Source organism: Eleutherodactylus coqui, chromosome 13 (genome assembly GCF_035609145.1).
Source record: "Eleutherodactylus coqui strain aEleCoq1 chromosome 13, aEleCoq1.hap1, whole genome shotgun sequence".
NCBI classification, from domain to species: Eukaryota; Metazoa; Chordata; class Amphibia; order Anura; family Eleutherodactylidae; genus Eleutherodactylus; species Eleutherodactylus coqui.
In genome coordinates, this window is record NC_089849.1 from 37606006 (window position 1) to 37628226 (window position 22221).

At 44.6% G+C, this 22221-nt stretch overlaps 1 protein-coding gene across 1 annotated transcript in view; it reads left to right on the forward strand.

Annotated features, from left to right (window-relative positions):
- RND2 (Rho family GTPase 2) overlaps window positions 1–22221 on the forward strand; it is a 92383-nt gene that overhangs the window by 24746 nt on the left and 45416 nt on the right. The window lies entirely within an intron of this gene.

The following is a 22221-nucleotide window of genomic DNA, read 5'->3' on the forward strand; positions in this document are numbered from 1 at the left end:
TGGAGTAGATTCCAATAATGGTGAAATCGTTCTACAGGAATTTTGGCCCCTGTGGACGGGAGGGCCACTTGCAGTTGACGTAAATTAAATTGAGGTACTGCTATGCTCTAAACAGCTGACAGGAAGGGGTCACCGATTCATGCTGCTTGTGCCAAATTCTTATCTCACCATCATCATGATGCAACAGAAATCTGGATTCATCTGACCAGCCGATGTTTCTCCAATACTCGCTGATCTAAGATTTGTGCTCTTTAGCACACTGGAAACTCGTATTACATAGCGATGGCGCTGGACCTGGAAGTACGAGTTCTGCATTCGGGCACATTAGATGGAGAATCGGAGTTGTATTCTGCTGCAATTTGCTTGACTGTGCGACAAATGATTTTTGACATCCTCCGCTGACCCCTTTTGCTGACGAGTTGTTTACGTCCACCGGATCCCCTTTCGCTGGATGTTTTATCCCATTCTGGTTAAACTCTACACACTTAACATGAGAAAACCACACAAGACTGGCAGCGAAATCCCGGCTAGTCTAGGACCGATGATGAAGCTTCGTTGGAAGTTTTTCTGATCATTGGATTTTCTCTATTGTCTAATGTGGATGCACACTGAAACTGATACACGGAAAACAGCACTGCGGGGGGAGCTGAAGTCGATAAAAAGGCAGGTGTCCCTAATAAAGTGGCCATTTTGTATGTGCTTCTCACAAATAGGCTGGGCCAAGAAAAAGTAGCCCGCCACCATAAGGTTATGAGTTCAACCCCCACATGGTTCAGGTAGCCGACTCAAGGTTGACTCATCCTTCCGAGGGAGGGATGGGAATAAATTACCTGAAAGCACTGCGGAATAAGTTGGGCTATACAAACAAGGAAAAAAACGCTGCGGATTTTCTAACTCTAACCGCGGTTTTGCTGCATTTCCACTGCGGAAATTGTGCAGCGTTTCTGCAACGTGTGAATCAAAAATGCATCACTGTGACTATCGCGCTTCCTTGTGAATGTAACCTTAGCAGGTTAGACATTTTTTCGGGCCTGTTGGTCATACATTCCTGTACAAGGTGCGGGATATTTCACTCTTTCCGCACGCCGCGCGATGATTTATAGATCTCCAGACGCAAGGGCCATTTTACTTGTAAATAAGGACATATTTTAGCGTCTGCCTCGCTATTACCGGTTGGTTAGTAATACGTGTGAAGGGAGTCTATCATTTATAGAAAGAGAATTGAACGTTGTGCGCGCCAATAAATCAGGCGCCGTAGATCTCGGCTCAGGCCCCTCCCACTTGCTGTTGTATGGGAACATAAATCACTTTTAATGCCAGCCCGTTGAACCAGCGATTATATATCCAGTTATTGGCATTTGAAGCTGTCATACTGGGAAGTAATAAATGTGTTTTATACCAGAAGTAACGTCAGGATAATACCCTGTTAGTTTAATGTCACAAGAAGCCATCATTATCCGCTTTTATGGCCTCCTTCATCTTGGAACGCAGTCTTCACTTCAATTCCAATTTTTTTTTTTAAACGTCTTCTAATATGTGTATAAATGTGTGATGTGATGTGGAAGGAGCGTATAACGCCCGTCCGTGCGGCGGGGAGGTCACATGATGCAAAACAAACAGGGGGGGGGGGGGGGGGACATTTGTATCGGAAGTGATCAATATCAAGACTGCAGACTGTTTATTGGGCCTCAAGATGGTCTAAGAGGAAGTCTGGATGTGTTATCTATAGTGACCAATCGCAGCGCAGCTTTCATTATACCAGAGCAGTTCTAGCAATGAAAGCTGAGCTCTGATTGGTCACTGTGGGCAAGTTTAATTTTTTTAGACAGTCTTGATAAATAAAGCCCAATACATTTTTGATTTTTTTGCTTTAGGTGTATTCACACCCAGGATTGGAATTTTGATCTGTAAGAAATTGTCCAATTTTTCTTGCGCTTTTATGTGTTTTTGCAATTTTCATACCCAATTTCCATTTATTTTGCATTAGTTTTTTTAGGAGCATTTAAGGCCCCCTTCACAGGAACGTATGTGTATTTGCACACAGCTGAGCGCTGTATATTTGCTGAACGCTCTACGCTTTTACGTGTGGGCATCGGCGTATTTCACTGTACGTTTTGCGCCCACAAGACATGTTCATTTGCACTCAGAAACAAAGACGCACCGATTGAAATGGCTAATTAGTCTAATGAGTTCCAGGTGGGTTCTTCTTCCTGCACGATTACAGTGTTTCACCCACCTAGCATATTTTGCGCACATTTGCGCACCCCTATTGACTTCTATGGGGTTTTTCAGTGTGCAAATCTGCAGATTAATAGAACATGCTGCGTTCTTTTTTGCGCTCACGTATTGTCCAATTCCTAGCCACAAATGTATTTGCATGTAAGGCAATATATTTGATTGCCTGCGAATTACCGCACCTCACACGCGCAATATGCAGTAATCTTACGCTCGTTTGACCCTAACCCAACACGGCCATTTCTGCCGCTAATTCATTGTAAATATATTTCCTCGTGGATAATGCGTCCCATTTGGACATACCATATCAAGAAATACATCATGTTATTTGTATAGCACCAACTTATTCTGCAGCGCTTTCAATTAATTTATCTGTTAACCCCCAGCAAGCTGGGTTCTCATTCTACCGACCTCGTAAGGATGGAAAGCTGAGTCAGCCTTGAGCCGGCTACCTTCAGGTTGTGAGCGAGAGCTTAGGACTGCATTTCTGCAGCTTTAACCCACTATACCCCACATGAGGCTCTGTTGTACCCCTACAAGACGGGCAATAAATGTATTATCAATGGGGTCCAACCACTGAGATGACATGAGTCCCCCGTCCCCCATTGTGAAAGGAGTGATGGTCGCCCATCAGAGGCGTAACTTGAAGCTCCTGGGCCCCAATGCAAAACCTGTAACAGGGCCCCCAACTATAATGCTTTATTCATAGTACTGGGCTCCATATATGGAAAAGAGAGGCCTTATGGGGGTCCTAAGGCTCCTGGGCCCTGTGCAACTGCATCCTCTATAGTTACGCCCCTGTCGCCCATGTGACAGAGATAGCGAAACGTTTTCCTTGGATTTCTCTGTGTCTCATAGACAGTGGATGGAGCACTAGTGGTGCCAGTGAGAAGAGGAAGGGGGGGGGGGGGGGCAGCTTGGCACATTTACCCCTCACCGCTTCTCTTTTGGCCATACAGAAGAGCTGGGAAGAGTCACGTGACACCTATAGTCTAGGAAGATTGTTTGTAAGGAGTCGGGAAATGGGCATCTTGCTGGGTATTACTGGGCACATAGATACCATAATCTAGATAGAATCAGGCTTCCTCGAAGAGCTAACTAACATAAGGAGCCCAAATGTATGCAAAGCCATGACCCATAAAGACTAGTCATGCTTATTAAAGGGGCCCTCCAGGCAGAGCTGACACTGTGCGGTGCCTACTGCATGGCCGAGGGGGGCAACACATGGCACAGGGATTCTCTTTTCTTGTGTGTAGCGGGCATAACATAACAGTAATCACTTCTGCCTGGAGTTCCCGTAAAAAAACAAAAAAAAACCTTTCCAACTTTGTTGTCTTCGGGGAATATTCCTGTATGTGAGCTCGGCGACAGTAAACATTTTACAAAAGCGGGTAACGTCGATCAAGCGTAACGTTTCAGGAAACACAAAGCCATTCCCTGCATGGGTAATAGAAGCCAGATGTGGACGCAGGGCCTCGGCTTTTTTTCTTCCTTTTTCTCCATTCTTCACTATGAGCCATAACTCCAAACACAGCGAAAAAAGTGCGCCTCCTAATAATTCACATTACCACTGAAAACGCTCCAATTCCAGATATTGGCTTTTACGATGAACCGAAGGCAGCTGTAAAATATCCGCTGGAACGTTGCAGTCACGCCGGGCTAATTTAATGCAGGAATGGAAAACAAATTCTGCTTTTCATTTATTTTCGCTAATATTAAGAAGTGGAGGAAGCAAAACTCCGTCCGACTCCCAATAACAACGATGACTCATGGTGGCGCTCGTAGGCGGGTAACGTGTGTGCCGTCATGTCTGGAGGGTCATGGGAGGCAAATTGCTCAATGCAGCTTCTTCCTTACCATATTGAGTCACACCCCGACAGAAGTCAATGTAAACATCACTCCCTTTGTTGTGGTCCTATGAAGTTTTTATTGCTGTCCATTGCAGGTGTGCCTCGGTGATGTCCCGGTGATCCAGTCAACACCACGCATGACTTTACCCGCGTTGCGGCCACATTGGTTCACACTGATGCAAGTGTGGTTTGACTTTGGAACCTAAGAAATGCCTTGTGGCAATAGATGTTGTGTTGCTTGTGGTTAGGGGTGTATCCAGAGGAGCAGCTTCATGAGGCCCGTGTTGCGTATACAGTATATACATTGCCGTTTAAAGTCGTGCCCACACCAATTCATTGCCTTAAAGGGGTTATGGGAGATAAAAAAAACAAAAAAATAATAATCTGATTTCCTCCAGAAACAGCGCAACTCTGGTATTGCAGTGTAACGCAATTTATACAAATGCATCTGAGCTGCATTACATAGTTAAGAATAGTGTCGATTCTGGAAGAAAACATCCAGGTTTTTCTAATTTTCTACATTCGTAACTCCTGTATGTACCAGCCAAGTTCTCTACCCTACAGAAGGGGTTAAAGAAAGTCGAAATTTTATGCTATACTGCTGCCAACCCCCAAGTCTCCCTGCGCTGCAGTCGCCCCGTTGTACGCATTTATTACCATGTTATTTGCCAGATAAATGCAGCTCGTTCTGCAATGTTTTTAATATTTTTTCCCCCAAACCACAGCAGTCAGATATTGACCGGAGGTATAAAGAGGTAAGCAATGCGCTACAAACAGCGCGGGTCTTTTGTCGTGTTTTTCCTGTAATTTTTGGTGTATTTTTGGAGTCCATGTTTTTTTTTTCAAAACATGGCAGACTGTAATGTGTTTTTTTTTTTATATTTTTTATTTTTGTCAGTCTTTTTCCTGCAAGCATAAGTCAAAAATATGAGACCAAAAGAAGTGGGACGGAAGCAAATGCTCCATTTTTGTGTGTGTGTCGTACTTCATGTCTTCGCTTTTTAGTTACTTTTAAAGTCTAAAAGTGAAATCGGGTTGCGATAAAAGAAATAAGACACTTTACAAAGTTGTACAGAACCACAACCGTCAAACAATAAGACACGTTGGGAGGAAAGTCTTTGTAACTGCAGCTTACTGTGATGCGGAGCGCCCCTGGGGCAAGAAATACTGGCTGTTTGTACAAAGGGAAGGGTCCTGGGAGACCCCTGTACAGTGGCAGATTAAGGGGGCCGTGGGGCCGGGACTGTTCCAGCATTGAGCGCCCCCTCACACACAATGCACAACCCTTCCCCCCTCAGTAGAATATTCCTTGGTAGGACATTGAATAACTATTTGCCGTGGATGTGCACTGGATTTTGTCCCTCCGGTTGATGCGGTGATATCTGCTGCAGATCTCTACCAAATGCTGTGTTGCAGATTTTCCCGTTGTGGAACATCCGCCACAGATCTGCTACATGTGAATTTGCCCCCGCTACAAAAAACTAAAAAATGCTCTATAGGAGAAGCTTTATAATGGGGCGGGCTTGGATACAACAGCTCAGATTTAGTAGACCTCGACATAATACCGTTACCATATAATGTACTCCAGCGGGGTTAGTGAGTACAGCGCAGTTACCTTCAGTGATCACGGGTTAGGTCATCTGTTTGGAGTCGTCCGTATTTGGTTTTCTTCTCTCCATGCTCAGACCACCATTGAGACATCTTCTAGCTGTGACTCTCCTCTGCACACTCATCCCATCCTGCTACTGCAACCCCTAATCAACTTTTCAGTGCCCCCTTATAGTACTAATGTCTCTACTGTGGCCCTATTTAGTAATAGTGACCCTTTCTGTAGCCCCACTTATTAATAGTGACCCCTTCTGTGGACCCAGTTAGTAAAGCGGCTCCTTCTATGGCTCCACATATGTGCCTTCACTTTGTAATAGGACCCAATCTGTGGACCCAATTAGTATTAGTGACCCCTCTGTGGCCCAGTTAGTACTAGGGTTTTCTCTATGCCTCAAATAGTATAGTATTATGGGTAGAGGTCACAGTTGCAGGGAGAAGAGTGGGTTAAGTTCCACACTGCCTTCTGACACTGTGTAGGATCTTGCCCAAGCTGGTCACATGACATCTTTGCTCCTCCCCCTGGCTCCAGTACTTTGATACAGTGAGTGCTGGAGCCAGGGAAGGACGGATGACATTGTGCTGCAAACCTGTGCAAGTTTCTGTAGGAAGGCAGTGTAAGAGCATTCAGGAATTTAACCCCCTCCTCTTCAGGAATTTAACCCTCTCCACTTCAGGAATTTAACCCTCTCCACTTCAGGAATTTAACCCTCTCCTCTTCCTGAAACCAGAGTTTTAGCAGCAGGGCTAAACTTGCAGCAATGGATTACAATAGAGGCAATTTGGACAACCGTGCACCCCAGCAGTCGCACACCATGGCTGTAGATAGTGGCACCTTGCAGGACCAGACTGTCCTGATTGCAGTGTATTCATCCTCAATGCCATATAATTACAGGCAAATTAAGAGACTATTAAGATGTGGCCCTCGCAGACTAAATACCTGAATATATTCTTCTTGCTTGGAAAATATTATAGGAAGGTAATGAGGGGATCTCTCTCCACCAGGCTGCCCGCTAACTGCTAATGAGGCCGCCTTTATAGCTGCAGTTAAGTTGTACAATGTCTGCGCTAATTGCTCTGCTATGTTCAGGCTTGAGGTCGGCTCCTTGTACGTTGTGTGATTTCACTATGGTAATAAGGTGTTTTAGGGTTGCAGATTAAGAAAATGTAAATATACTTTGCATTCGGGTTATACAGTGCAAAATCAGACAAAACTGTCACAACTTGTTGCTCCAGTTATAGCATTCAAAGGGGTCTCTAGAATGAACAAGTAATGTATACATAATCTGCTGCATGTAACCAGGGGTTGTACAAATTTAATTCTTGGTGCTCCGGGCAGTGCTGATTTAATCCCATAAATTGTGCCCCCCCCTCCCCCCCCCAAACCAGAATTTACAGCCATGAAGCAGGATGCAAAGAACAGCAAATGAGAAGTTAAGGAGGGTCTGGTGTATTTTAGAAAACTTTTTAAAAACTTAGGTACACTTTTAAAAAAGTTTCACTCGGCTCAACTGTTCCACCAAGTCCTGTGACAGATCATGTGACTGCTGTAGCTGAATGTTGCTGAAGCAGGTGGGTGATTGGCTGCAGTGGTCACATGTACCTGATGCAGGAAGTAGAAAGCAGCTGGAGGATTGGGCATGTGCGAAACAGCAGCAGCAGGGGAGCGTGAGTGGCGATTTTCCAAAAATGTATTTTGCCTGGATAACCCCTTTAACCCTTTCCAATCCACTGTCTGACCTCTAAAGATATCATGATTTAAGGCTGTACAGCCCTGATGTTGGAAGACGTCCGTCAGGGTTCTCTTACTGTATATTGCCAGCCTCTCTGCTGTCAGCGCCTATCCAGTGTGTCATCTCATGCACTACTGGCTTTAGCCAGCAGATAGCGCTGTTGTATAACGGCAGAAAAAGAGTAAGCCCCCTAGGAAAACCAGGATACAAATTGGATTGGAAAGGGTTAACAAAATCTGTCACTTTTAATAAGCCTTAAGGGGTTGTCCCACTTCTAACTATTGATGATCTATTCTCCAGAGTGAATTGAAGTGAACAGGACGTGACCTGCAGTAGTACCACTCTGAGCCACTGCATAGTTTACAGAGTTTTCTGCTTCCATATGTTCATATATTACAGCATTGGCCCTGGGAACAGCTGGCCAGCATGGTTCCTGGGTGGTGGACCCCATGGATCAACTAGTTAGAAGAGGGATGACCCCTATCCTCAGGATAGGTCATCAATAGCTGATTGATGGGAACATACTGCTTGGGATCCCAACCAATCCATGAGACTGGTCACTGTCTATACCAAGCTGTCTTTGGTACTGGAAGCATATAGCTCCGTACAGCGTGCAGTGGCCTCAGCTGGTATTGCATGCTAAGTCTCTTTTACTTCAACGTTATCTGTTGGTGGAAAGTCAGGAGGCATCCATACACCCATGCACATTATGATAGTCTGCCAGTCCCACTGAAATCTAAAGGGTTTGGATGCCTTTTGCCTTAAGCGTATGGGTGCCTATAGGGGCAGAATAGGAGGGCAATAAGTCAGACACATCCATTGATGACTTATCATCTTTGAGAGCAAAGAATCGGAACTGTTGAAAACCAACATTTCCAAGCCCTTCTTTGAAGAGTTGAACAACCCTATACATATTAGATGTTCAGCCTGTCTTGCTGAAGTTGCCGGGTTCAGCTGACCTTTATCTAATATATACGTCCATAAAGATGGCCAATCCGATGTCTGTGGGATTTCCAAACCCCATTATGTGAGTTAAATTAAGCCCCTTTTACACAGAATGACTTTCGGGCCCTTAAGTGCCCAACAGCCATCTAGCGATAATCACTGCTATGCTTTTACACAGGAGTGATCATCCATCACCCAATGACTAGAGGCGGAGCGGATCGGGGATTGTTTTAGCCAGCCCACCTCCCTTTACACTAAACAGGCCGTCGTTCGTGGATGAACGATGCAGCGGCAGACCAACATTTTTTTCCTGTAGGCCAGATGATTTTTAGGTCTGCATGAAAGATCTGATCAGCGATATATTGTTGATCGGTCTTTCCCTCCAAGCACAATGATTGTGTAAACCGCTCAATCTAACCAATGATTTGCGCGATAATCGTGCCATGCGAATGGGGCTTTAGCCATGTTTCATTCTCAATGAGCGATCCAGTAGTTCCCATCAGATTCGGCGCTGTCAGTCGCGCACTCCTTTCTCCACCGATTACCTTGCCCACGTACGGACTTGTACATCTAGTCAGACGGTCGGTTTTGTACATCCCATGCCATTTCAACAATACTGTGCCATCAATTCAATCGCGCTCCGTTGTCTTGCAGAGCAGTTGACTGGTCAAGGACATCTCTTGTGGCCATAGGAGTGGATGAATGGAGTCGTGAAAGAAGGGCTTTTATTTATTTTTCTCTTTTTCAAGTGTAGATTTTCTTTACGTCTCGAGGTTTTTTTTGTAAAATATAATGGTACTTGCCTGCAATCTCTTCAGCAACATTGCTAAGCCCTTAAAGACCGCCGACTGCTAATGATTGCACAGACTGAACAGATTTCTTACTCCACTAATGTCTCCACTAATATATTATTCAAGAGCTCGTAATTACTACCTGTGTTAATTGATTATCGGCTCAACAGCCTTCTGTCTTTGTATTCTGCTTATTGATCTTTAAGTAACATTAACTACTGTGTCCTCCTTTCTTTAACTCCTTCCCTGCTGGGAGGCGTAATTCAAGTCTGCCATACACGGGATGTTGTGTTTGCTGTCATTGCCGATTAATTGCCGCTAGAATTCCAGAGAGGCCTTTGTGGATCGGCTTTTCTGCTCGCTGTTATTTGCTGATTTTTTAAAGTAAATATTTGGAAGCCGGTTTCTCTGTTTGAAGGCCAAAGAGCAGTAATGACAGGAGCGTAAGACGTGCCGGTCATATAACTCTGCTTACACAGTGACCCCCCCCCCCCCCCCTCCATCCGGTCAGACCAGACCATCAAGCTCTACATTGAAATGCATCTATTCTGCGTATTGTATTCTACACATTGCAGAAGGCTTCCTGGATGAGACTGTGTTCTCCTGTGTTCTCTACATCAGTCCCTCTGCAAGTACCACCACTCAAGGTGGAAAATTGATAAATTACTTCTTAATCCTTTCCAATCCACTGTCTGACGCCTGAAGACGTTATGATTTAAGGCTGTACAGCTTCGATGTTGGAAGACCTCCGTCGGGGTTCTCTTACTGTATATTGCCAACTTTTCTGCTGTCGGAGCCTATCCAGTGTGTCACCTAATGCAGTACTGGCTTTAGCCAGCAGATAGCGCCGTTGTATAACGGCAGAAAAAGAGTAAGCCCCCTAGGAAAACCAGGATATAAATTGGATTGGAAAGGGTTAAATAACCAGTAGTCTTACTCTTTTAGGACTTGTAGCATGAAGCTCCCATGGCCCAATGCAAAATCAGTTGGGATATGTTCAGAAACTTTTTGCAACCAATTATCTGAACGGGGTTGTTTCGATGGCAAGCACATTCATTTCTCCAAGCCTCATTCAGATGAGTGGCATAAAGTTATGCAACTGATCTGTTCCGTCTAAATATACCCTAAAAGGATCCTTCAGACTAGCAAATCATCTATAAGCATTACTGGCAAAGGTGCAATTCGGTTCCTTCAAGAACCAGGATAAAACTGGTCGTAGGTATTGGATAATTCAACTTGCCAATTTTGACAGGACCAGTCAAAAAACCTATTTTATATGGTGGCCTCTCAACTTTGCTAATGGCAGACGTTGGGGTGATTAGGATCGGCTCACTGGATTTCAGTTGCCTAATCCTTTTTATTAAAGGGGTTGTACCAAGATACACTTTTATCACCTATCCACAGGATAGGTGATAAAAGTCTGATTGGTGGGGGTATAACTGCTGAGACCCCCACCAAACAAGGGTTCTGGTTTCCTGTCCTTCTCACTAAGGACTTGCTGCCCCCCTACAGTGCAGAAGAAGCTGGGGCTGCCCAGAGTTGGTCCATGCATTTTCAGTGGTACCACTGGAGATAGCAGAGTACAAGTGCTTGGCTATCTCCGTCAGCCCCATGAAAGTGAATGGAGCGGTGGCCGCATATGCACAATCACATCACTGTGGGTAGGAGAAGTATCCCTGCAGTAACAAGAAAAGTGGGACTTGGGACCCCTATTCTTAGCATCATGGAGGTCTCAGTAGTGACACCCTCACCAATTTGACTTTTATCACCTATCTATGTATACACCTATGTATCTCGGCGTAACCTCTTTAAGGGAGATAAGCCAGCATTAGAAGTTTCTGGCAATGATTAATTCCCATTTCCACATTCAGAACATATGCACATTTGGCTTAGGATGCCTCTGTATTGAGGCGTCACATTCGGACGACAGCTCTCTAATGAGAAAGCCTACCCTAAGGCTTATTTCGCCTGACACCCCTATAGACCTACACACTCTGCTTGGCTGAAGCTGCATGTGTTCTGGATATGGAGATTGGAGAAAACCATTGGCAGAAATCTGGCTAATCTCCCCAAGAACAAAAGCAGCAAGAATCTTGAAGTCCAGCTGCCTGATCCTTATTTCCTTCAACATCCGCTATCAGGGAAGAGTTGAGAGCCCACCCCCCCCACCCTCCCTCATACACATTGGTTGATTGTCCAGACCATGCAAATTCGTCAAGCTTGGGCGGTCATGCATTTAATGTGTACGGCCCACCATAGTGTGCAACCGCTGCAAATACAATCCTACAATGGATACAGCAGGTGCGATATCAAGTTTATACTTGTCCAACACTATATACAGGCAACCAAACATGGCCCCTTGGCGATGGTAGTGCTGATGAACAACCTCATATTAAGCCTCTTCTTGGCATTGTCAGCTTGTAGTGAGTTCCCCCATAACAATGAAGCCATGTTGTGGAGAGGTGACGATTTTCCCAGGACACCCCTTGTTTACAAGAAGCCAGATCTCTGTCCTTTCTGGGATGTAAGGTTTTCTGGCTTGGCTTTTTAACATTTGTTTTCACCCTCTTCTATTGACTACCCTGCTGGGGACAATGCTTCACTCAGAGCTCCATCATTCTCATGCTAATTTCATGGCGTTTCCCCAGAAGCCTTTGCTGAACTTTGCAGTAGACAATTCTCCGTCCCTTTTGTCAGGGGAGCTGGAAGCAAAATAGTTGTGTTTATCAGAGCAAGACAACGACCCAAATATGCAGTGAATAAGGGATTCTGGGAGATAGCGCTGATTATCGAGTTGCTTGGCTTGTGTTCTTCATGTCGCCAAAGGATTTCTCTTCGGTTCTCCTTTCTTAGACTGTTAATGTTAACATCTTTCATGCCAAGATGATGTGCTTGATGAAGACGATATATTCCAAGTTGGGTAACTTTGAACTAAGTACTTTGTGTTGTGAAGTCCATTTAAGGTTCCTCTCGCTATTCGCCTAGGTTATGTCAGTCTGTTGCCAAACCTAAAATGATGGAGGTCCCCAAACAGCACAGGATATCTGTCTTCAAGGAAGGTAAAGATCAAGAACTCCTTAATGTGATGATTTAGGACAATCTGGAGCTACGAGGTCTGAAGGAAACTCTTGAGGGCTTTCATGATGGGGTTGGTCCTTTAAAAGGAGAAGACCAATATAGACAGAATGGAAGGGTTAATTCACATGGCCATATTTTCAGTCCGAGTGTCGAGACGACAACGGACTAGACTCTTGACAGCTCACGGTCCCATAGTGTAGAGAGTGTAGCGATTTCTTTTTTTATGGATCTGAAAAATGTGAAGCATAGGCAAGTTAGAAAAACCCCAAAACCAGCCATGTGGACTGCATATGGCTAGGAGAGGGTAATGGTGATCACTGCTTTCACAGCAGGCAGAGATGGTACTGGCTCTAGCTGCCCATGTGAAACGGTGCTGATGCATCATGGGATGGCTAGCACAGCATAGAGGAAGAGAAAGCAGGGAGAAATCTAAAAATTAAGATGGTGTCTAATACGTATCAGACAGGAGGCTGCACTGCATGGAAGTGACTGCAATATACAAGAAGATGTCCAAAGTGTGACAGACAACCAAGTGAGGGATGGAAAATGTGCTTTTGCTGGAATAGCCCTTTAAATATGACTTATCTGTAGCTTTTTATCATAGACCTAGCCTACATAAATATACGCTATTAGTAAGTTAGTATGTATACTTTATTCCCTACCCACAGGATAGGGAATACGTTTCTAATCAATAGGGATACAACTGTTGGGACCCTCTCAAATGACAAGAATGGGGGTCCCATGTCCCCTCTATGAATAGAGTGGAGTCTGACCACAAACACTGTTCTTCCATTCATTGCTATTATACTGTGCTCAGCTATCACCGGCAATCCCATAGAGATGAATGGAGCAGCAGCATACATGCTCTGCTGCCACTTCATTCATACGGGGGACCTGTGAACCGTTTTCGTAATTAGTGGGGATCCCAGCCATAGAACCCCACTCATCAAACCCTTTAAGCCCCCTATACACCAGGGAATATTTAAGGCTGTAGCGATCACAGCTGTCGGGCACTGAAGGGCCAATTGGCTATCCCATGTAAAAGGGGCTTAAATCTCGTGACAACGCCTTTTTAAAGAACTGTTTACTAATAAAGCGGAATTATGGAAATCAACGCAATTTCTAGTGTTGTCTTTATAGTCATTGAACCCCTGCAGTGGGCCAATACTGGACGCACGTGATTCTATATACATATGAGAAATGATAGAATTGCGCTATTTTAACCATTATTCACATCGCACGGAGCATAAAATAATGACTTGCATCAGGCAAACAATCAGCATTTGCTGGTTTAATAATTTCTGTCTGTGCGCCGGTCCCTTGTGTGCTATATTGATAATTATTCATTGAAGATGAAAGTGTTCCCATTGTTTAATCGCTCTCTGCAGAAATCATTTGTATAAAGCACAAACTATATTAGAAAGACTATTCGGTGTATTATGAAGACGCCTCAGAAAACTAGAAAGCGTCTGAAACTTGTTAAATCCCCACATCCAACACTCGGTTGTAGAACAGGGAGAAGAGGTCCAGTGGGTCGGTGCCCGGGGGTATCTGGCACTGGGCTTCCTCAGCAAGGCTGGGCATGGGCAGTGGTGAATGTTTCGCTAACAGGAAGTGCCTGATGCCTGAGCAGACCCTTGTAGTGGAAGCGGAAACTCCTTTTCTGCACCCAAGCTGTTGTTTTATATAGCTCCCCATTCATTTGGATGGCCGGAATGTAATATAATTCCTGTACAGTAGGCATGTATATCTGGCTGCACTCACAGCAACCCATTTTAAGGGTTTAGTCACACTTTGTTTGAACTCTACGTTTGGCATATACAACTAATGTAGGCATAGAGTTCTGTTGGCCAGACATATGCCGAAAACATGTTTCCTTGACATCTTGTTATCCAGGATATGTCCATTTGTCTTTTTATCTACTGTATTAAAAAGTGTGGTTGACTAAAGGCCCCCATATACATTAGAGAAGTTGTCTGAACCTGCCGATTTGGTGACTGTCCGATTGTCGAATGTGTTTGGGGCTTCCAAACTTTCCCGATAGTTGGGGAAAGAAGTTAAACTTGTTAAACTTTAACGCCCAACCCTTTCATTTTAACCAGAAAGACGCCGTGACCAGAGCTGTCTGCCTGCCACTGTTTTTACTGCTCCCATAGGGCAATGCATGAATGCTTGGCATAACTAAGCATCCATGTATATGGGTTTACAGCTTGGCTGACAGGTGTACGGGCACCTCAAGCCTTTTAATACAAGCTAATCCTGCAAAAAATGTACACTGAATCATCCCTTTTACTAGAGCCCTCATCTATTATTAGAGCACGTTGGAGCTCTTTTAGCCTTCAGAGCCGCAGCAGTTCCTCGTGGCATAGATTCCACTAGGAGTGTTGGATGTGGAAGCTTCTTACAATTGGCAAAAATTAGATGGAGGTCATGACATGTTCTGAACAGCCGACAGGAAGGGTTCATCAATTCATGCTGCTTGCACCAAATTCCGAACCTCCTATCAACACGGTGCACTAGACATCTGGATTCATCTGACCTGGCGATGGTTCTCCACTGCTCCGTGAGGGACAACGGGTTGTGAGTTCAGACACGTTAGACGGAGCGCCACTGTTGTATTTGGCTGCAATATGCTTGACTCTTTACTTCCACAGGATCTCCTTTCGCTGGATGTTTTTCCTTGACACCATTCTCAGTATACACCACTACCCAAGAAAACCCCAAGTGGTTGGCAGTGTATGAAATCCTGGCCCCAGCTAGTCTATCACTGAGGACCAGGTCTTCCTGGAAATCACTCATATCACTCGATTTTCCCATCTAATATGAATTCACACTGAAACTGTTCCATAGAAAATTCACTTTATTTTATGCTGCACTCCAGGGTCACATGACTAAATTTCCATACAGGCCAGCTCTAACCGTGAATGAGCTGGAGTCTCTAAAGTAGCCAATCGGTGTATCTTTGTTGCTGTCGGAGTCGATGGCCACCAAATGCACTTTCATAGTTGCAAACATCTCGAGAACACTTTATGTCATAGTAGTAGAGTTGCAAACTTCTCGAGCACCCTTCACATGTCATAGTCTTACAGTTGCCAAAACTCAAGCACACTTCTTCACATGGTGTGAACAGAGCCTAACAATGTTGGATGACCAGTCTGTGCTAAATACTTAACAGTGCGAATCTGAATAAACCCTACATTCCTCCATACTAATGATTTCTGCAGACCACCATGAGGATTAGTTGCACTAGAAGAAATGCTGCAGGGTCGGTTCGTTTGTCAGAAAGTCATGATAAAAAGAAAGTTAATTTATCATGAAACCCTTATTAACACACAATGGTATAGGCAGGGTGATACGTAGAAGAGACCACCCGCCTCTTGGACATTTGGTTTCGTCAGAAGAGTGGGGTTGACTTTGGGTAGACAGTATCTTGTTTCTGTGCAATGGTTTAGAGGTGAGAATGAGAAGAATGATGTATCTCTTATTTCAGATGTGTAGATTGTGTAAGCAGATGGGAGGGGACGGGTACAGATGAATGGGAAAAGTCACCAAAAGAACATGACACTTGAGGGCTAACTGTTCCCTTTGGAGGTGACTGTATATAGTTGTCTGCGGTGACTGGTGGATTCCAGTTTGTCAACTTGTGTTCAGATTGGCTTCAAGCTAAATCCTGAGTTCTCATGGCTCTTGAAAGACACAGTAATTACCACATTGTTCTTGTGCAGACAATAGGTTTTCGAGTCCCACGACTCCCGTCATCATTTAGTAATTTTCTAATCCTCGTTTAGTGGCATTCTTCATCTCCCCTATGATTATGGCCATCTGGATTTAAAGAACAGGTCGCTAAATTACATCATTGCCCTCCACCTGTCTAATAACCAGGTTGTCATGAAAAAATAGACACACAAAGTTATAAATTAACATAAGCAACTAATTAAAAGATCCTCTGTACCATGTGATTAGGGAATAGGTTGCTTGTCAGTTGCAAGGATATTTTTGTCGCATAATGTATACTTTACAGATACCATCTCAGTTCATCCTCATTCAATTTCGGGTGCCATCTCGGGTTAACCTTGTCCCATCGCTGCTGCCACCTTGGCTCATCCTCATCCCATCTCAGGTTATCTTCATCCAATCTAGAGTACCATCTCAAGTTATCCTTGTCCCATCTCTGGTGCCATCTTGGGTCATCCTCATCCCATCTCAGGTTATCATTGTTCCATCTCTGATGCCATCTTGGGTCATCCTCATCCCATATCCGGTTATCTTTATCCAATCTTAGGTGCCATTTCAGGTTATCCTCATCCCATGTTGGGTGCCATCTCTGGCTATTCTCATCCCACCTCATGTGCCAACTCGGGTTATCTTTAGCCTATCTCAGAGTGTCTTCATCCAATCTCAGGAACTATTTCAGATTATCCTCATCCCATCTTGGGTTATCCTGTCACCAGTCGTGTTTTTGGGTTCTCTTATCTAATAGTTGGATGAAAATGTTTCTATCGTGTTGAGTTGCACTTGGTTAGTAATCTCCCAATTTTGGATTTACACAGACTTGTGTTTTGGCATCGGGATTTGTGGGTAAATTGAAGATTGAACAATGAATCCATTTGGCATTAGACATAGAAGAGAATGTTATGAAACCTTTGATCAAGCTTTTAATAATGGACCACCTGGCTAAGGAGATGGCCCACCACAGTCTTAGGTTCTCCAGTCCAAGAGCACAATATCACACACTAACGAGGCAGACTATAGCAGTGGAAATGGTGGTTGAACATTGGGGTAGTAGTGACGGTTATCAGCTTTATCTAACCTGTTCTTTGATACAATAGTTGGATGTAAATGTCTTTCAGCATGGCCACCATTGGAATACGGAAACAGCCATGTAGGTGACGCTAGCGGTTTTTCTAACTCACATGGTAGTAGTTATGGGAAGTCTATACCGCATTGAGCTACTGTATCTGTAGCGGTGTAAGACCACCTACTCAGCTGTCTCCGCACTCCCAGTCGACACATACAGTTGGAATGGGGTTGGTGGAGGGCAGATATTGAGATAGATGTGGGTCACATATCCTGCAGATATGACATTAAAATTGGAGATTTGGATATACCCATTTAATAGTATGCAGGTTTATACCATTTGATGTGTAGAAAAACACTCATGCAAATTTTCAAAAAACAGCTCACCATAAGGCCTCATGTCCACGGGGAAAATCAGGCCCGCTACGGATTCTCCATGGAGAATCTGCAGCGGGTCCCTCCTGCCCCGCGGACATGAGCGCTGAAAATAGGAATAAATCAGAATAAACTTACCTCCCGCCCGCTCTGGATCCTTCCTTCGCTGCAGCGTCATCTTCTCTGCGTCGCGGCCGGATCTTCTTTCTTCGGCCCGGCGGATGCGCAGGATGACGTCAGTGACGTGCCCCGCGCATGCGCCGGCCCTAAGAAAAAAGATCCGGCCGCAGCGGAGAGAAGATGGCGCCGCGGCGAAGAGAAGAACCGGAGCGGGTGAGTAAAATCTGATTTTTGTCTCCCGCGGATCCGGACGGCTTCCATAGGCTTCAATAGAAGCCCGCGGGAGCCGTCCCCACGGGAGACCCGCATGAAAATGGAGCATGGTCCAGATTTTTTCATGCTCCATTTTTTTTAAAATCACTTTTATTGACCATCCGCGGGTATTTATCTACCCGCGGGTGGTCAATGCACCCCTATGGGATGCGGATCCGTGGGCAGGAGAAGAATTAAAATCCGCTGCGGATTTTAATTCTTCTTTTGCCCGTGGACATGAGGCCTAAGTGTTGAATGTTTTGACCGTGTCATGATGTATGTTAACATGTCATTTATTTTCCGATGGATCTGCCTTGTGGAAGACATATGTTTACTGAACTCTGACTTATAAAAAAGGAATTCCTGTAAAAAGGAAAGCCTTGGCTCCTCGGCCGCGCTCTTCTGTGGACATCGGTATGTTAAGAGCTCTTCTTTTCACGAGAGCTGTAGTCTGTAATAAATGTTATTCTTTCCATATCTGTATTGACAGACGCGCCTCTACTTCTGTTTGCTTATGGAAAGTCTTTGTGAAATGACTTCTCGATGCTGACAGTGATGCATATGCATGTGTGCGCCTGTGTGTCCCCTGTGATGTCAGCTCCTGATTGCCAACAGTGGAAGCAGGTACTTACAGTATATACATTTAATCTAGTGTGATCCACCCAGGGAGCCTGACTTGGAATATTTATACCATGTTTTTTCCAGTCAAGAATAAAGTTAGTTACGGACATAAAATGATAGTTTTCGACTAAAGTTGGCCTAACTTAAAGCAGCCTTCTGGTTTAGCAGCAAACTTGTCCTGGGATTGGAGGGGAGGGGTATGCATTAGCTGCAGTTGTTCTTTTCTGACATCCCTGTAATCTACTGGTTTTGGGGTCCTATTTTCGGCTATCCAAGGTGGTTAATGCAGTTTTCAGGCTACCTGATCCCCCACAGTGCATTGCTAGTGTTAGTCTACCAATTGTCTATATCCGCTCCCTGATTGGCCAAAGCTGCCCATGTGCTCAGCACTGGCAAGTCGGATAGCAGTGCACAATGTAGTTAGAAAATTGTTGCAGCCATCTTGAATGACCAAAAATGGGGCCCAGAACTGGTGGGTCAGTAAGGAACAACTACAGGTAATATACACCCCTCCAGTCCCTGAACTATTTTTTTCCCCAAAGAATGACGCAGGGGAGCCCAGGGATGAATAGCCCCACAGCCGTGTCACATGGTTGCAAGTGCCCTACAAAACGTTTCCTCCCATATCTCTTCTTCACCTCTTGTAGTGTGGCAGCTAAGCAGTAAGCATCTAATATAATAAAGCCTACAGGCTCTTTCTTGCACCACTCTTTGACCCCTGTTCGTGACCTTTGGTGGACAATTTTGGTGTCATTGGATTTGTGACATCCTCACCACCACCGTAAAATCATAAAATCACAAAGTACCAGTGAATGGGAATGGTGGCATGAAAATAGTTGCACTTGACTAGTTCATCACTGATGATAGAAGATGATTTCGACAGATCTTCTTTCCTACTGGAACTAAAGCCCAAGGGTTCAGGGTGCAGGTGAAATAGTAGAGATCTATTTACCCATGACACTAGGAAACACATGCGAGTGCCAAGCTCCCCGCTACATTCCAGCTAGACAATTTACCCCAGTCATATATAATTCATAGTGGGATAGTGTTGTGTGTCGGCACACTGCTCTTCTTGTGTTGCTTGTGAAAGAGTCAGTGTTTGCATTCAGCTGCTGTGTCTGCGAGAGCCGAAGGAACGTCGGGAGATTTAAGTGACTAGAAATATACAAACATGCCAAGTCTGCACCACCTAACACTTCACACGCCACCAGCCTGGTAAACTAAAATATTTACGGGGTATTCTAATTAACGGGGCGCGGTGACTGTTATTTATTCATGTGCGTGCAGCTGGCTGAAAGGATAGTAGAGTGCAGGAGGTCCATTATTCTTCATGGGCGTCAATAACCCCCCCTACAAATTAGCCATGTTGACCGATATGAGCACTCAGGGGCCAAAGGTTACATCTTAGGAGGCTACATTACTGCTCAATCAATTGTATATTATTGATAAAAGCTGTCAAGCATATTTAAATATCCTCTGATAACTGTTTATGCTTTGTAGAGCATTGACTATAGAGTTGTCTACAGTTGGGTCCTTGATGGGACAACTCTTGAATTTCTTGCCTTCTATCTAATCATCGGTCATCTGGACGTTGCATAGCAAAAGCTCAAGGTCAACTTTTGGTCAACCTATGATTCTGAAAGGTTGGAATAACCAGAAGGACCTCAGCCAAAATAGTACGTGTTGGGTCTCTGACAACAGTCTTCTCTATTGCTGTTAAGAACTTCCATTCTTCTGGTGCCGGATCTGCCAAGTGCCAAAAAGTAATGCTCAACTGATCCCATTGACAGTAACGGTGTCCATTGGGTTTTCGTTATGGAGTCTAGCATTTTGCCAGAAATAAATAAATAGCACTGTATGCGGTACCATTTTTTGTAATTGAGCAGAATCTGCAATGGATGCTACAGACAAAACCTCTGGGATAGATGAAAACAAGGTCCTGCGTTTGAGCCCCCAATAGAGACAGAGAGAGCGAGAGAGACAGTGAGAGAAAGAGCAATAGAGAGACATTGATAGAGAGACCATGATAGAGACAGACAGAGAGAGCAATAGAGACAGTGGGAAAGCGATAAAAACACAGCAAGAAAGCAATAGAGAGACAGAGAGAGGGAGAATGAGAGAGACACAGAAAGAGAGAACAATAGAGAAACAGACGGAGGGAGAATGACAGAGAAACGGAGACCGCAATAGAGAGACACAGAAAGAGAGAACAATAGAGAGACAGAGAGAAACAGACAAAGAGAGGGATAGAAAGACAGAGAAACACACAGAGAGAGCATAGAGAGACAAATAGAGAGCGATAGCATTAGAGACAGAAAGAAACAGACAGAGAGAGCAATAGACAGAGAGAGCGATAGAGAGACAGAGAGAGCAATAGAGACAGAAAGAGAGAGTGAGAGAAAGACAGAGAGGGACGGACAGACAGAGCAATACCGAGACAGAAAGAGAGAAACAGAGCGAGTTAGACAGAAACAGACAGAGACAGACAACGAAAGAAGCAGAGAGAGAAAGGCAGACAGACAAACAATGAGAGAGACAGACATAGAGAGACAGACAAACAGAGAGAGACCTGTAGGCTTTTTTTATATTAGATATCTGCTCCATATACAAAGTGACACTCTAAATAATCACCTAATCAAGCAGATTTAGAAGCTTACAACAACCACCACTTTTGAAACATTTTATGTTCGCGTAGCGACCATCGGGTCAATGTAGATTTATAAAAAGTGATTTTGCTACCAGATAGCCGATATAAGTTGAGTGGATTTTGCTTGAAAGCCCCCCCAACTTCATCCTTCATCAGTGGCTTCAGTTTGTAGGGACCCTTCTTACAATTCTGACAAGTACGAAAACAACCGCATTCCAATGAAGTTGGAGGCACACATGTATATTCTGGACGCATTTGTGTGTTCATAATATGGGTGAGTGCCCTGGCTTGACTGCAGGTCTCCCGGCCCACCCAAACTCTGAGCATCATCAATTCCCATCTATGGAGCATGAGCAAGAAAGGAGAATCCCCTGGCCAAACGAATTAGTCTTATGATGGAACTGAACAGCGCCAAATTGACCCCATTGACTATAATAGGGTCCATTCAGTTTCCGCTCAGCTGCCCAACATTTTGCCGGTAGAATAAGCGCTGCATGCAGCAGTGTTTTGTACCGGATCTGTGATAGACCCTCCGAATGTCTTGCACTGGGGTCCAGGGTTTAGGCTCAGATGTGAACCTGGCCAAGGCTACATTCACACACAATGGATTTTCTACAGCGGAATATCCGCATGTAACATACACATTTCACCTATCACTGGAAAGGGCGAAATCTGCAATGAAAATTTGTAGCATAAATTGGCACACTGTTGCAAAGTGTTAGGGCAGCAGAAGTACAGTCCAAAGCTCTCACTCACAACCTGAAGGTTGCAGGCTCACTCCCCGCATGGTTCAGGTGGGCGACTCAAGGTCAACTCGGCCTTCCATCCTCCTGAGGTCAGTAAAATAAGTATCCAACTTGGTGGGGGGTAATAAATAAAGTTACCTGAAAGCGCTGCGGAATACGTTGGCCGTTTAGATGAGGTTTAAAGTGACCCTCTGATTTCGGGACAAAATTCTGTTCTGGGACAGAGTGGTGGGGGGCATGTTGCATGCAGTTCTTATTCTCAGCCGTCCATCAGGTTCATCTTTTTGGACCCTGTTTTCGGGCCATCAAAAATAGATTCAACGATTTTCTAACTACCTGATTCTCACTGTGCACTTCTCTATGATTGGCCAGTGCCGGTCACATGAGCAGCCCTGACTAGATACATTTCATTAGAGTTTTTGCTAC